We start from the raw sequence: 18361 nt of genomic DNA on the forward strand, positions 1-18361 counted from the left end.
TCTCTGTGTCTCTCATGAATAAATAAATAAAATATTTTTTTAAAAAAAAGAAAGAAAGAAAATTCATTGGCCTGTAAAACTGTTGAGGTCTTTGTTGTATTAGCATCCCATAGGGATCAAGTTTTAAGTGCAAAGAAATATGAATTTATCTTGGGAATATCAACTGCCAACTGGTGAATGAGAGAAAGAGGAGTTGTTACTTTGTTTGTTTTTTAACAGGTAGAAATAAGCCCAACCAATATCAGGTAGGGAACAGTGTTTTGAACTAAGACGTTACCAGTAGTGTAGCTCTTAGATAACTTGAATATGTGAGCCAATAGAAAGTTTAACAGTTATATGTGATGCCAATATTACATTCCTTTATAATATAGTAGGATTTTATTGGCCGAATCTGGCAACCAGACCAGATATTCCTAATTTCAGAATCAAAATTGAAGCACTATATATATAGGACTAAGAAAAGCCCATCCTTTCACTAAAACAGTTCTTTTCCTTGAGAATTATGGTTTATTGTAGAAATGTTTAACAGTTTTATCTTAGGACGTTTAGAAGTAACAGCCCTAAAGGAATGTTTTCCTCAAAATTTTCCTAGTGTACCATCTCAATATTTGTTGTTTTCCCAGTGTACAGAACTTTTTTTTTTTTTTTAAGATTTTATTTATTTATTGATGAGAGACACAGAGAGAGAGAGAGGCAGAGACACAGGCAGAGGGAGAAGCAGGCCCCATGCAGCAAGCCAGTCATGGGACTCGATCCGGGATTTCCAGGATCAGGCCCTGGGCTGAAGGCAGCGCTAAACTGCTGAGCCACCGGGGCTGCCCCAGTGTACAGAACTTATTAACAAACAATCTGCACACATGTACATTTATTTAGGCAATGATGTTACTAATCTCCTCACCAGGGCTCCACGTCTCCTGGTACCATGCTTTTAATATATATTCCAAGTTTTGTCACTCTTATCTCCTGCACCTCATCTTTCTCTAAGATAAAAAGAACTTCCATTGATACCATTGATTCCACAGACAGGTATCATGATATAGAATATACTCACAGAATTGTCCATCACTGAGAATTTTGGATGGCAGCGTGAGAATATTTCAGTCAGAAGAATAATGGAGAATGAAGTTTTCTTTCTGCAAACTTATTTATAAATTCTGGCCTGGACTCTATCACAAATTAACTGTGTGATGTTGAGGCTTCATGTCTCAGGGACTCAGTTTCCTGATAGAAAAATTGATCTAAATAATGTTTTGTAAGGAACTAATTATGTGAAGCACAAATCCTGAGATGTTTCTTTTCGAAAGGGGCCTGCCATCAAATATGCCATATCGACACCCATTCCTCAAGTCTATGGACCATGATCACAAATCAACCCACTTATTTAATTATGGAATCCTTTTTCCAAGTTAATACCTATTAAAACCCAGATAAAACACTTTTAAAAATCTGGATTAAATGATCCGTATGTCTGTTTCCAGCTAAGAAAATTCTTCAAGAATAGTAGCTTTAGGCCTTATGAAAATTAACTGACAAATGACAAAATCCTAAAACAAAATTATAAGCAAGCTCAGACTTCAATAAAGTACATTTTATTCTTATGGGCCAATAGTAAAAGAATACACAAAATGAAAATAGTCCTATAAGCATGGTGACATTAGGCTTTTATTTTTCAAAGGACTTTCTTGGTCAGTGTATTATTTATACAACTAAAAATAATTTTATTTGAACAGAAATGACAGTTTTCTCTCCATGTCTAGAAAATAATGTCATTCTAGCAAATAATGCCATTCTGTTCATTTTTAGGTCTTTCTTTGACTACTGAACTTTTGGCTATTCTTTGGTAGGACGTAGTTAATGTAAGTAAATGGAAATTTCAAACTTTTAGTGACTATTGCTTCAAGACAAAGCCATAAGCCTATGCTATGGGAGCAGGAAACCATTATATATATATATATATATAATATACATTATATATATATATTATAATTATATATAATTATATATAATTTTATATTATATTTTTATATATAATTTTATATTATATTATATATAATTAATATATATTATTATATATAATATATATTATATATTAATAATGTAAAAGGTATATATATAATAAATTATATATATAATATATATAATATATACCTTTTACATTTGTGCCAACTTCCTCAGGATGTTTGGCCAAACTATCCAGCCACTATGTGACTTTGTCCACTGAACTAGAGCAGAACACTATTGATCTTATCATCATGACTTGTAGTAATAACCTGTCCTGTCACAGCCAAATGATTTGTGCACCTACATGGATGTGCTGGTACAATCTTCCTGGTTCCTGTCTGTTTAGTAAACTTGAGATGAAGACGTAGGTGTTAGATTTAAACATAATTACTTGAAAAATGAGAAAAAGCTTATTTTACTCTAATTTCTATTTTCAATAATGTCAAGAAACTTATTTGATTGAAGTTTTGGCTGTGTAATAGTTTGTCCCTTGGAGGAGCTCTGATCCCTATGTTTAAAAAAAAAAAAATAGGGCAGCCCGGGTGGCTCAGTGGTTTAGCGCCTGCCTTTGGCCTAGGGCCTGATCCTGGAGACCCGGAATCGAGTCCCATGTTGGGTTCCCTGCGTGAAGATTGATTTTCCCTCTGCCTGTGTCTCTGTCTCTGTCTCTCTCTCTCTCTCTGTCTCTCATGAATGAATAAATAAAATCTTTAAAAAAGAATAGAGGAAGACTGTTACAATGAACCAAGCAGAGGTTTTTCTCTCTGAAGGAATAATCCTTCATTGGTCCAAATAAAGTTCATGTTAAGATAGAAATTCATTTTCTTTTTTGGTTTAGTTTTGTTTTAGAAATTAGATTTCAAACATTAGAACCATATAAAGCAAGAGCTAAAAAGTCATACTTGTAGCCATAGTGTTCCAGAAGATAAATTACCCCCTCTCGTTTTCTTCATCCTGGTGGTGAGCCTAGATGTGATATTAAGAGGAAGTACTGTCTTTCTTTTATCTATTCTATTAGAATGGTTCAAACAGCACAGTCACTGTTGGCAAAAATACCTTTGCCTCCAAAACACTTCTCTTCCTCTACAGTCTTTGGACATAGAGAGGCTTGCCTTCTGCCAGAGTGCCTCTGCCTTCCTGTCCACCCTTTTATACTGAGCTTGAGTTTGTTTCAGAAATATGGGCACATAGATGATTTATGTCTTCAGCTGGTTGAGTGCATGTTTTCATCACACAACTCCAGATAGTTCCAACATGCTGTCAGACTGTTTTTCATATTCCAGGATGCTGACCAGAGGATATTGATTTCCTGATTATCCCAAGATTAGTGGAACCACTTGCAGCTTGAGAAGCATTTGAGTTTAAAAAGAAGAAAAAGAAAGGAAGGGAAATTAAGGAAAGGGAAGGGAAGGAGGGAGGGAGGAAGGAAGGAAGATGATTCTAAGCTAGATAGCAGAAGATGATAAAATAAAGTGTTGTAATAAGACACAATTTACATAAATTCAAATGCATCTATTTGAAGTGGAATAATTTCAATGAGTTTGGAAAAATTTATTTATCAAGTATCTATCACCATAATTGATAGAACACTTCCATCACCCCAAGAGATTCCCTCATGCCCCATTATGCCCCATTATACCCCATTACCCCAACCTGTTGTGTCAGGTAATCATTAATCTCGTTCCTGGTGCTGTTGATTAGATTTTGCTTATTCTAGAATTACATATAAATTAAACTATACAGTATGTACTCTTATATCTGGCTCTTTCCTTCAGTATAATGTTTTTGCAATTCAGCCACATTGTAGTTATATACCTATACTTCATTTATTTTTATTGCTGAGTCGTATCCCATAGCATGGATGTGCCACAATTCATTTTTCCATTCATTCAGCTGATGGTCATTTAGGTTGTTTAAAGTTTGGGGCTACTATGAATTAAGCCACTGTGAACAGTTATGTACAAGTCTTTGTGTGGACGCATGCTTTCATTTCTCTTGGGTGAATATCTAGGAGTGAGATGGCTGGGTCACTTGACAACCAGCTTTTAAAAAGCCAGTGGATGCTCTCTCTGGATCATCTGGGTGGTTCAGTTGGTTAAGCAGTAACTCTTGATTTTGGCTTTGGTCATGATCTCAGAGTTGTGAGACTGAGCCCCATATAGGTCTTCTTGCTGGATGTGGAGGCTGTTTAAGGTTCTCTTTCTCTCCCTCTCCTTCTGCTTACTCTCTCTCTCTAAAAAAATTTAAAAGCTAGTGAATGCTCTCTTATTCATGATTTCTTCTGTTTTACATTATCTATTGAAGTTTTTCAGTTCCCCCAAAATGTATATTTGACACCAAAAGGTATCAAAAAACATAAATAGAAAAAAAAGAAAAAAAGAAAAAACAAACACCTCCCCACACACACACACATACACACAACTGTCTGAAGAAAGGAGAAAGGAAACAAAGAAATTTACCCTATCAATGTCTTCTGCTCAGATTGCATCTGAGTGGACTGACCAAGAGAGAGCCCCAGAATATCCCATCTGTATAACACTATTGTAAATTATCTTTTTTAAAATTTTAGTTTCCAATTCCACATTGCTCCTGTGATTTTGCTAAACTCATTTATTGTTTCTAGTTTTTTGGTAGATTCCTTAGAATTTTCTACATAAAAAAAAACCCGCACTACCTGCAAGTAGGGAAGTTTAACCTCTTTTTTTTTTTTTTTTTTTTTTTTTACCAAATTTTATATCTTTTTCTTTTTCTTACCTGATTGCAAAGAATAGGGATGATGAGAATAGACATCTTTGACTTTTTCCTAATAATAAATGGAAAGCATTCAGCCTTTCAACACTTAAGTATAATGCTCCTGTAGATATTTTTGTAGATGCCTTTTATCAGGCTGAATAATTACTTTCTGTTCCTAGTTTGCTGAGAGTAGAATTTTATTTAATGTTTCTCTGTATCCATATGATCATGTGGTCTTCCTCTTTAGATTGCTAATGTGGTGAATTGCATTGATTGGTTCCCAAACATTGAAGCAATGTTGCAATCTCTGGATAAAATCTGCTTGTTTGTATATATTGTTTTTTTTGTATGTGTTGCTAAATACAATCAATACTTTTTTTAAAGGTGTCTGTGTCAATGTTCGTGGGAGATGCTGGTCTGTAGTTTTAATGTGTTTGGTTTTATATGAGAATGCTAGTTTCACTAATCAAGCTAAAAAGTGTCATCTTCTATTTTGTGGAAGTGATTGTATACATTTGGTATTACTAATTCTTTCTTAAATGTTTGATAGAATTAATCAGTGAAGTCATCCGGGTCTGGAAATTTATTTTTAGATTTTTTTTTTTAACTCTGAATTCAGTTTTTTACATAATTATAGGGCTATTTGGGTTGTCTGTTTCATCCTGGGTGAATTTTAGCTGTTTGTAAATTTTAAGGAATTTGTCTATTTTATCATGGTTGTAGAATATGTGCACAAAATTGTTCATTGTTTTCTCTTACAATATTTTCACCATCTGCTGTGTTTGTGGTGATATCACCTTTTGTTCCTGATGTGGGTAATTTTTGCCTCTTTCTTCCTGTATCATTCTTGCTAAACTTTCAACAATTTTATTGATATTTTTAAAGATTCAGCTTTTGATTTTATTTAGTTTCTCTATTTTTTGTTAGTTTTCAATTCTTTGTTTTCTGCTACTTATTATTTTCTTCTCCTGTTCAGTTTTCCTCATTTGATTCTTCCTTTTCTATTTTCTAAAGTGATAACTTAGGACATTTCTTTGAGACCTTCTTTCTTTTCTAATACAAGCACTTAATGCTATAAAATTCCTCCTAAGCACTATTTCAACTGCTCCTAAAAATTTTGACATGTTGTATTTGTTCACTTCAAAAGAGGTTTTGATGTTTCCTGAGATTTCTTCATTGACCCATGGCTGTATTGCAAAATGTGTTGTTTAATTTATAAGTGTTTGGAAATTTTTCCATCATCTTTCTATTACCAGTTTCTAATTTAATTCCATTATGTCTAAGGATATACTTTGTAAAATTTTGATTCTCTCCAATTTAGTCCTCCTCTTCAATTTTTGACTTGTTTTGTAATCAGCAATTTCCATTCCAGCGAAACAAATATTCTAAATGTGAATATATGTACTGGAATAGATTAAAATCAGGTTACTATGATGCCTAAGCACCATGGGTATAGATGCTTTCCCAGCATATGTTTGTAATAAAAGTAAACTTGTTTTTTATATTTATCTTCAATTGAAAAATGTGAGACATTTTATTTATTTATTCATTTATTCATTTATTCATTGAGAGAGCACATATGAGGAGGGGTGGGGCAAAGGGAGAGGAAGAGAGAGAATTCCAAGTAGGTTTCCACATCAGGCATGGAGTTCTATGTGGAGCTCAGTCTCTACACCCTGAGATCAAGACCTGAGCTGAAACCAAGAGTCAGACACTTAACTGACTCAGCCACCCTGGCACCCCTGAAAGAATAATTTTAAGTATTGGAAACCAATATTGTTTAGACAGTCACATGGATGACATACTTTGGTTTGTGCATAGAATTCTCATTCCACCTCATCTTTCCCCTAACCATTTTAGCCAGTAGGAAAGCTAGTTTCATGATTGGATAAGATTTTTCAAAGAATTAAGCAAGCATAAAACATTCTTAGGAATAAAATTTTGAAGTGAGCGTCCTGGGAGAGATTTCCCTCTATATTATGGTAGTATTTTCCTCATTGCAGGCTTTCCTACTCATGATTTATTTGTCATCAGTTACAAGATGTCCTAGTATATTCACCACACTGTTCCCAAACCCCATGGAGTTGTGGAGGTGGTAATAGAATGGAATAAAAGGTACAATGATATGCATGGGTGGGGCTTAAATCTTCAAATTAGTAGCATCTAGTATAGAGTTGTTAAGAGTGAAAATAATTATCTTTATCCAATTTGCCATCCCTGTTAGCAGAATCTTACTTTAGGGACTGGGGCATTTCAATCTATAGCTCTTAAATTTCAATATGAATGCATCTCCTGCCATTTTGTTGATGTAAGAGTCTCCTTCAGAGATTTAGGAATTTGCATTTCTAAAAAGCACCAACAGAATTCCTCTCTGGACCACTCTGTGAAAGCCATGGCCTTAATCAATATGTGGGTTATTAATGCTCCCAGGTAAGCAGTTATCTGGAATTTGTTCCATTAGCCTGTTATACCCCCATCACATTTCTAGTAGTCCTGGGGTCTTCTGCTGTATTGGCATATTTGCCAATAAAGCTATATTAAGAATAACTACCACAGTGATGAAGATTTAACAAACCCAAAGCCAATGTGGCACCAATGAGAGAGGTGAGAATCAGTGGATAAATACTTCAGTCTTTCCACCCATAGGAGGGTGATCCTGAGCTTCATTCCACCTGGTTCTTCTGAGTCTATAATACATTACTGTCACCCAAATCCATGTCTTAGGGTTTGATTTCATGGGGATCCAAAACAAAATAGGAAGTATTCAATAAATATTTGTCGGGTAACTTTTTTAATGTAGTCTAAAAAGAAAACACAACAAATAGAACATCAAATAGAGAGAATGCACCGAGACACTGAAAATTTCTGGGCAAACATCCTCTACATCATTTCTTCCCCTCTCTCACAACCTCCGATATTCAGATTCCTTTTCTGAGTCGATAAGCAAGACTGTCAATTTTGAGCTGCGAAGCCACCTGTTAGAAAAGAAAGGAATAAGAGTTTCTTCCAGGTTTCCTTCAGTAACAGTTCCTGTGACTTCTCTTATCAGAGAATTTGTCTTTAAATATACGGGCTTTTTAATGAATTTTCTTTTGTTCTGACCTCATTCTAGACAGGATTCATGGTCATAATTCTTTGAATAAGATTGTCCATTTGTTTTCTCTTCCTCCTGACTGAATAACTATTTCTTCATGGGTTTCCTTTTATTCAACTAGTAAGATTTAGGCTTCAATTAGCCATTATCACAGTAATGTATAATAAACCACTCAAAAGCTCAGTGGCATTTAACAATAAATATTTATTCTTATGGTCATGAGTCTGCTGTTTCACTGTAAAATCAGCTAATCTGGGGTGGGCTCAGCTGGGCTCTGCTTCAGTCTGAGTGTTTGGCTGAGCTTGGTTCCTCACTGTGAGTTGGACTCAGATCTGATCCATGTGTATTTTTCCTGGGCTTTCAGCTGAAGAGGAAGTAGTTACTCAAGACTTTTAAAGCTTCTGCTTGCCTCAAGACAACTAACATTTCATTGACCAAAGCAGATCCATGGCCAACTCCAAAATCAAGGGGCGAGAGAATGTACTTGGCCATAGCAAGGGTGTGGATGTAAATTTTACCCCATGAGAGCCAGGAATTGTAACTAATAACTCAATCTCCCACAGAGTCCTGGCTGATTGAGATGATGATCTTGTTTGGCGGTTCTCAAATTATGATCTGGAAACCTACAGGAGTTCCTGAGATCTTTTAAGTGGTCTGCAATGTTGACACTATGTTCATAATAATAATAATGTCACATTATCTGATTAATTTACTTATTTTTTCTTGAGTGTGCCATGCAGTTTTCCAGAATGTATGAGATATATAACATGGCAAGAGACTGACTGCAGAAGTAGATAATCCAACTGTTTTCTGAGGAAAAAAAAAATATAAAGAGATTTGCAAAATGTAAAACAATGCTACATTTTCAATAATTAGGTTTCAAATATATGGTTATTTATTTATTTATTTACAAGTAGCCTCCGTCCCCAGTGTGGAGTCCAGTGTTGAACTCACGACATTGAGGTCAAGACCTGAGCTGAAATCAGGAGCTGGAAACATAACCCACTGAGCTGTCCAGGTACCCCACATGGTAATTTTAAAGAAAAATATTATTTATGTTAACCGGTAATGACTTTATAATTGACATTTTAATAAGTTTGTAAATAAGTATTTTTAAAATGTGTTAGTTTTTTGGTTTTTTTTTTTTTTTTTTTTTATGATAGTCACACAGAGAGAGAGAGAGAGAGAGGCAGAGTCACAGGCAGAGGGAGAAGCAGGCTCCATGCACCGGGAGCCCGACGTGGGATTCGATCCCGGGTCTCCAGGATCGCGCCCTGGGCCAAAGGCAGGCACTAAACCGCTGTGCCAGCTAGGGATCCCTAAAATGTGTTAGTTTTTATGCCAAATATAGTTAAGTATTAATAGATATAATCTACATAAATAAATGCTCTTTGAGGTCTTCTATAATGTGTTTTAATTCTTTTCCTATTTTTTTATTGTAGCAAAAAACACATAATGTAAAATTTACCATCCCAACTATTCTTAAGTGTACAGTCAATAGTATATTTTCATTGTTGTGAAACAGATCTCCAGAACTCTTTTCATTCTTTCATGTTGCAAATCTCAAACTCTGTACCTATCAAACAACAACTCTCCTTTTCCTCCACCCCCACCCCTGGTGACCACCATTTTACTTTATGTTTCTATGAATTTGACTACTTTAAATACATCTTGTGAGTGTTTAAATACAGTATTTTTCTTTTTGTGACTGGTTCATTTCACTTAGCCTAATGTAACACGTGACAGGATTTGCTTCCTTTTTAAAGGATGAATAATATTCCAGGGTGTGTGTATGTATATATATATACCTACAAGTATATATATTATATATATATGTATTATCCATTCATCTATCAATGGAAATTTGGGTTGCTTCAACCTCTTGGCTATTGCAAATAGTATTGCTGCAAAGAGAGGTGTGCAAATATCTCTTTGAGACCCTGCTTTCAATTCTTCTGGATTTATACCCAAAAGTGCAACTGCTAAACTGCATGGCAGTTCTATTTATAATTTAATAATGTATTTTTAACTAAGCTTTTTGTTTTGAGATAATCATAGATACATATGCAGTTGTAAGATATAATACAGAGAAATCTATGCACTCTTTTTATTTTTTCTATTTTTTTAAAAGATTTTATTTATTTATTCATGAGAGACACAGAGAGAGAGAGAGAGAGAGAGGCAGAGACACAGGCAGAGGGAGAAGCAGGCCCCATGTAGGGAGCCTGATGTGGGACTCCATCCCAGGTCTCCAGGATCACACCCCAGGCTGCAGGCGGCACTAAACCACGGCGCCAGCAGGGTTGCCCAATCTATGCACTCTACCTAGTTTTTCCCAATGGTAAAGTTATAGCACAATATCTCAGAAAGGATATTGTCTTTGAGACAAGGAAGTTACCAGAACATTTCCATCAGCACAAAGAGGACTCATGATGACCTTTTATAGTTACACCTCCTTCCTTCCCACATCATTAATCTTTGTATTGACCTTTCTTTCTGTACTGAAAAATATTGTGCCACTTTCTCATGGTCTACATGGTTTCTGATGAGAAATCTGCTGATTTTCAAACTATCTCCTGCTGTATATGAGGTGTTATTTCTGTCTTTCAGTTTCAAGATAATTTCTTTGTCTTTAGTTTTCAGAAGTCTGATCATAATGTGTCTTGGATTTCTTTGAGTTTATCATATTTGGGGTTTGCTCAGCTTATTGAGTCTGTAAATTTATGTCTTTTGGGAAATTTGTAGCCATTTTTGCCTTGCCTTCTTTCTCCTACCTTCAGTTTTTTATTCCAGTTATTGCACCTTTTTGTTCTAATCTTTCCATTTGACTCTTTTTATATCTTTAGTGAAACTTTCTACTTTTTTCTTTGTAATTGCTCATTAAAGCATTTTGATGACTGCTTTAAAATCTGTGTTGGATAATTCTAATACCTCTATAGTCTTAGTGTTTGTATCTGTTGATTGTCTTTTTTACATCCTCTTTGGGATTTTTCTGGGTTTTCATATGATTGGAATTTTTTTTTAACGGAAACTTGGATATTTTACTGAGCCTCTGGATCTTATTTGAGTCCTGGATCTTATTTAAGTCCTTATTTAAGTGTTAGCTTTTTTTTTTTTCTTTTTCTTTTTTTCTTTTTTTTGACACTGATCTGGCAAGGGAAGAGGCAATACCTCCTTACTATTACCAGGTGAGGGTAAAAGTCCTGCTACCCCACTTGGCTTTCTGGAGGGGTTGACAGCTGGAGGGGTTCTCTTCATTCTTGCTGGGTGGGGAGGGGAGTTCCAACTCCCCACTAATACTCCAGGGATATCTGCCTGGCTGGGAGAAGTAGGAATACTTTGTTACCACTCCTCCCATAGCATCCACTGACACTATTTTTGGCATTGAGGGATGCTGTGTCACTACTGAGCAGTGATACAAGTTTTGACCATCTACTAGACTTCCTTTGACACCACCCCACCTGGTTACAGTCTCTTGAGAGTGAAAGTCTAAGCTCTCCACTTAACTTTGCTGGCCTGGGTAGGAGTAGGGTACAGGTTTTTCCTGTGGCAGTGTAGAGCAGTTATTGTCTAAAAGTTTTCTGCTTTACTAGGCTGCCCCTTTTCTTTTCTTCTGGCTAGAGAGAACAGGTTGTCAGAACCTTCTTTTGTTTATGCCTAATGGTGTTCTTGGATTTCTGCCTTCTTCAGCTCCGTATCTGGGATATGTGAGGCAAAAAGGGAACACAAGGAATATACCACTATGTTGTTCTTTGGGTCCTGAGTTCCCTACCTGGTCTGCCTTCTCCTTGCCACCTTAGGAGTCTTTTAGTGCTTACCAGGGTTTTTATTGTACTTAGCAGGAGGAATATGGAAAAGTATGCCTAATCAATTTTCTTAGAAATAGAAGTCTTAATAATTTTTGAAGTATAAAGAATTCCTGAGACCAAAAGTTTTGGGAACTGCTGATAATATTCAAAGGTTCTCAGGTTTGGGATTTCATGGATATATAAAACAAAATAAAAGATTTTAAAAAGTAGTCTCAATAAAGTTGCTTTCTATTCATTACATCACACAAAATAGTTAAAAAAAAAACAAATGGTTCTCTGATAATATATCACCATCTTTTCACAAAAGAAATGTATTACCATGAAAAATTAAAAGACCAAAGATCTCAAATGTTACAGTCCTTCAAAGTGTACAAATATCACATTATAAAAAAATTTTCTCTAAATAGTCTCTTTTTCTTACCTCCACTCCCTCTGGTCCAGTGAAAACTCAACTTTACATAAATACCAATAGACAGAGAGGCATGTGGGAGCTCCTGCTCTAGTTTACCTCTCTGGCAGTGGTGATTTTAAAGTCAAACTACTTGGCCCATCGTAAGGAAAATATAAAATTGTGTTTAATGAAATTTGCTCCAGATTCATTTTATGGGTTTTCAGAGACAAGTATCTTTTTACACTTGAGCTATAAAATCAAGTTGCTTGTTTTATGTAGGACATTGCACTACACATACCCAGGTTCTGGGATAACTGTCCAATATGATGTTGCAACAAGGTCCATAAGAAGGACATAAGGGCAGAAGCTTCTTGCTATTTTTGGATAGATATTTATTATAAGCTTTTCTTATGTCTTTCCTCATGTTTTTACCTAGAGTCGGTTATAATAGGTATATTTTTAATACCAAATAGATAAATAAATAAAATATTGGGCCCAATCCACATAGAGTTAGGCTCTGCAGCTGTTCTCCTCTAGACACACTGGTAGCATTACTCAATCTCTGCAGAATGATGAGGACAGGGCCCTTTGCTCTTCCTAGGTTCTCCAATGGTCAGTAGAATGTTTCTCCAGGACATGGTACCCAATCACTGGATCTATAGAAATAGGCTTTCTGAAATGGTTGAGTTTCTCTATGTAAGAAGGAATCATTTAAGTTCCTGTGGCTTTGGTTTACTTCAACAGAATTCTCTCTAGACTGAATCATTCCCCAAAGGGCCATCAAGCCAAGTGCCAATTTAATCTCAAATCCTCAAAGGAAAAGCTTACAGTTGTCAGTGGTGTGTCCTTCTCTAGATGGAAATAAGACAGATCTAGCTTTCTGTTGGGGCAGGAAAACATTGATTGCACGAGAGAGCAAATGCTCTCACAGTCTAATCAATCTCACAGAGCAGATGGATGTGGCAATTAGTGCAAAAACAATTTTGCCAAGAATATTAACACTTCTTGAGTTTATCAAAAAAGGGTGAAGTTTCTAGTCAATAATTTTCTAAATTTATAAAAGAGTTACTGGTGAGCAACAGGGTGTGGGATGTCTAGTCTTGTGCTCTTGTGTAGGCCAATGAGGTAACTAGTAGAAACAAAATAATTAGGTTCTTTGTACACATCAAGTAAGATCCTGGAGTTGAGAACAAAAGAGTTTCTTAATATATGCTCTAACTCTTCTAAAAAATACTGAAATGATTATTTTGTTTTGACACAAGTTATTCAGAAAATTGCTTTAATTCTTTACCTTTGCAAACTTTGGTACAGTTTAGTGATCTACAACAGAGGTTGACAAACATTTTCTACAAGGGGCCAGAGAGTAAGTATTTTAGGCTTGATGGCCATATGGTCTCTTTCACAGTCACTCTAATTCTACTGTTGTAGCATAAAAGCAGCCACAGAGAATATAAATAAATGGACATGGCTGTGGTCCAATAAAACTTTATTTATAAAACAAGTGGCAAGACAAATTTGGGCGATGGGCCATAGATTGCAGAAGTCTGATCTAGGGCTTTGGTATGGCCATTAGATCCCCTCTAATATTATAGACTATTTTCTCTTTCCAAAATTAGGGCACTTATTAGAAGCACCGAACTTAAAAAAGGCAGTGTTTCTAGAATGATTGAAAGAAGTCATGGGACACCTGGGTTGCTCAGCGGTTGAGCATCTGCCTTTGGCTCAGGGTGTGATCCTGGAGTTCCAGGATCGAGTTCCACATTGGCTCCCTGCATGGAGCCTGCTTCTCTCTCTGCCTGTGTCTCTGCCTCTCTCATGAATAAATTAATAAAATTAAAAATAAAAAAAAAGAAGTCAGTTCTTGGGGCACCTGGGTGGCTCAGTCAGTTAAGCATCTGCCTTTGGCTTGGGTCATGATCCCAGGGTCCTGGGATGGAGCTCCACATCGGGCTCCCTACTCAGTGGGGGAGTCTGCTTCTCTATCTCTGTATCCCTTTGCCTCTTCCCCCACTTGTTCTCTCAGTCTGTCTCTCAAATAAATAAACTCTTTAAAAAAAGTCAGTTCACATGTGGTTTCCAGAATTTCTTTTTTGCTCATAATATGGAAATGTGCAGGAGGGGATGCCTGGGTGGTGCAGCAGTTAAGTGTCTGCCTTTGGCTCGGGTCGTGATCCTAGAGTCCCGGGATCAAGTCCCACATCAGGCACCTTGCATGGAGCCTGCTTCTCCCTCCTAGGTCTGCCTATGTCTCTGTCTCTGCCTCTCTTTCTCTGTGTCTGTCATTAATAAATAAGTAAAATCTTAAAAAAAAAAAAAAAAAAAAGGAAATGTGCAGGAGGTATGCTTACCCTTTGAGTAATCTCACTTGCCAACCAAAGTCTTCCTATATCTTCCTCAATATCTTTGTCCTTCTCTTCCTGAGTCCTTCTTCCTTCTTCTAGCTCTCTTTTCTTTTTCCTTTAGTTTTATGTTTTTGCACAATTGTCCCCCTACTCCCTTTCCATATTTAACTTAATTTTCACCAAGTAGGATCTTGTAGCATAGCCTATCAACCTAATCAAGAATTGAGTGTTAAGGGTATGAATCTTTAGTAAGGATAAAGCGGTGAGTGCCAAGGCAAAAACTATAGCTACATTTTGAGAGATGAAAGAGTTATTGAGAGATATGTTCACTAGGACCAATGACACAAATTCTCTGTGATTCAGTTTAATATCAATAATATAATGATAGTACTGTATCTACCTTATATGGCTGATATGCAGATTAAGTGAATTGTTTTGTAAGTGGCTTAGAATAGTGTTAGTATTTGAGTTCAAGAACAAGGCAAAGATATCTTCTCTCTCCATTATTATTCAACATTGTACTGGGTGTTCTAGAAAAGAAAAAAGATATTTAGATTACAAACAAGATATAAAACTATTTTTATGTGACATGATTATCTGTGTAGAAAATATGATGGGATCTACAAAAAAGTTACTAGAACTATTAAGTGAGAATAGGCTAGGTTACAGAATGAAAGATCAATATACAAAAAAAATCAATTCTGTTTTATATTCTAGGAACAAACAATTGGAAATAAAAAATTCTAAAAATATATGCGTGGAGTAAAAAATATGAAATAATTTAGTGATAAATCTTATAAAGATATGCTAGAACCATACATTGAAAACCATAAAACATTGCTGAGACAAATGAAAGAAGACCTAAATAAATGAAGAGAAATATCATGTTCATGGATCTGAAGATTCAATATTGTTAAAAGGCCAATTCTCCCCCAAAATGATCTTTGGAATTGAAGGAATCTCAATCAAAATTGAGTAGATATTTTTTTTGTGGAAAGTGACAAGCTGAACCTAGAATTCACAGGGAGATGAAAAGATCCAGAATCACCAAAACAACTTTTAAGGATAATAAAGTTTGAAGACCTTAGATTATTTAGATTACTTGATTTTTAGGACATCTAGAGCTAGTAATCAAGACAGCATGGTCTCAGTGGAAAGTTTAATCGAGAGCAAAAAAATAAATAAAATAGAAATTCCAGAAGTAACACACACACACATATGGTCAATTGATTTTTGAAAAAAGTACAAATGCAATTAAGTGGAGAAATAATAACTTTTTAAAGAAATGGTACTGGAATAATTAGAAATGTATATGCAAAATAATTAAAAAAGAAAAGAAAAAATTTTTGACCCATACCTTGATACCTAGATGATATGTAAAAATTAATTCAAAATAGATCATGGATTTAAATATAAATCCTAAAACTATAAATCTTCTAAAATAAAAGAGAGGAGAAAATTTATGTGACTTTAGATTAGGCAAATATTACTTACATATTACACAAAAGTAAGAATTTTAAAGACAAAACCAAAATTGTTAAATTCAACTTCACCAAAAAACTTTTCTGTTCTTCAGAGAACACTGTTAAATGAATGAAAACATAAGCCATAGACTGAAATACTTGCAAATCACATATCTGACAAAGGACTTATAACCAAACTACATATAGGACTTTCAAAACTCAATAATAAGAAAACAACCAATTAAAAAGATGAGTAAAAGAACAAACATTCCATAAAAGAAGAAATATGGGTAACAAATCATATGAAAAGATATTAAGTAGGGAAATGCAATTTATTACAGAAATGCAAATTAGAGTTGTATCACTACACACCTATTAGAATGTTTACAATTAAAAAGTCTGAACTTATCAAGTGTTGGTGAAAATGTGAAACCATGGGAACTCCCATATACTGCTGGTAGGACTGTAAAACAGTACAACCACTTTGGAAAACAGTTAGTTTCTCAAAAACTTAAATACCTACGGTATGAGAAGTGACTTCTAGGAATTAATGCAAGACAAATGCAAGCATATGTCCATAGAAAAGCATACAAAGAAATGTTCATAGCATCTTTGTAACAGCTCCAAGCTGGAAAAAAACCCCAAAATCCATCAATCGCTTAATCGACAAAACAAATTCCTCTATATCCACAAAAGGTAGTATTTCTCAATAATAAACCAACTGAACATGGATGAATCTTCAAATAATTATGCTTAGTGAAAGAAGGCAGACAACAGTGAGTGCATTCTGAATTCTTCTATCATTTAAAATTCTAGTATATACGAACTAAGTTAGTGACAGAAAGCAGATCAGTGGTGTCATGGGGATGGTGATTAATGAGGATGGGAAGGTGGGAGGGAAGGATTATTACAACAGGGCACAAGGAAACTACTGGGATAATGGATATGTTCATTGTGCTCCCAATTGTGTGGGTGTACACACACACACACACACACACACCTATCTAGATGTGTGTGTGTGAAAACTTATCAAATTGTATACTTTTAAACATGTGCAGTTTCATTGAATGTCAATTGTACTTAATAAAGCTGTTAAAAATGTTGGTAGCCGGCTCTAATAAATTGTGTAGGATCTCATGATATGCATTTTTCTGTCAAACATACCTTTCAATTTGTGTTATTTTCCTATCCAAATTTTGGATTAATTTTGTTGTAGTTTTTCTTTTTTTGTCCTATATTATTAGTCTTGGCTAATTCTTTTTGTAATAAGATGTGGTATAAAAACACACACAAATACAAAAATGTCATATTTCAACAGGACTGTTAACAAAAGGCTCTTTACACGTGTCAGGTTAAAAAGCCCCACTAAAAGGATTGTCCATGGGATATGGGTCTTGTTCCATATTTCTCCTAGATTGTCTGATCTCATTCATTTACTAGCCAAACATGCATTTCTGTGCCAGGATTTGAGGAATAGAAGTACATGATACTGAATTTACTTGTTCTTAAACAGTTGATTATAACTGTAGTTTAAGCATTATATGAAACAGTAGATACTAGATAGAAAGTTCTCTTGATGTTAGATGTGGCATCTCATCTCTATATTATTATTTTTTCTTAAATGTCTCATAGAATAATTTATTTTCAGATTCATTGTGACACATTCTGACATTTGAGTGGTTTGATTTTGTTTGATGTATTACTCTTTTTCAAAAATGGGATAAGTGCCAAATGCCTCTATGAACTTCAGTGAACATAGCACAGGATTATTAATTAAATGTAGTTCTTCACTTGAAAAAATAAGTGTACTGGACCCTACCAATTGGTGTGTGAATTAATTTAATATAGTTTCAAATATAGGAGTGATCGAGTGCAGTTAACTTTTTATTATGCTATTTCTATTTCTTGAAATGCACACCCTTGTTTAGAGATTTTCTTTTTCTCCCCAAGCTAAGATTTCTGTCCTTTTTAGTTTAGCCTTTATGGGCACGTTGCAAATATGCTACCTCACTATTTTTCAGGTCTATTGTAGTAGAGCCAATTCTTCACTTCTCTGCTTCTCACCTGTTTCTGTCTATTTATTTGTGTATAAGATGTCAAAGGAAAATGAAAAGTAACACCTCAAAATACCACCTTGAAAAAGAAAATGCCAACAAATTCTTTTCTGCACCTGAAGCTTTTAATTCTTTAATCCACTATGGAATGTTGCTTAATTACATATTTTATTATGCATAACTGAAAATTATGTACTTTAGTTTCAACAATGATATGAAAGCACGTATTGTTTATAAATAAAGAGAGGCTGGTTTGTCTCTTCTTTATGTTACAAATATTTGTGGAATTCTCACAGGTTCTCCGACTAAAATTGGCTTCTTGAAAATTCTCAGGGAGTTCTGAGAAAAATTTCTTTTCAATATTTTCTCCAGAAATCAGAAAATTCATTACTTTGCAAAAAGTAAGATAATGTTAGAATATCATTATGGGCAAAAACCACTGAACAGTTTGAATATTTTCATAAAAATTTCATC

The sequence above is a fragment of the Canis aureus genome, chromosome 22, assembly GCF_053574225.1.
Source record: "Canis aureus isolate CA01 chromosome 22, VMU_Caureus_v.1.0, whole genome shotgun sequence".
Classification (NCBI taxonomy): Eukaryota; Metazoa; Chordata; class Mammalia; order Carnivora; family Canidae; genus Canis; species Canis aureus.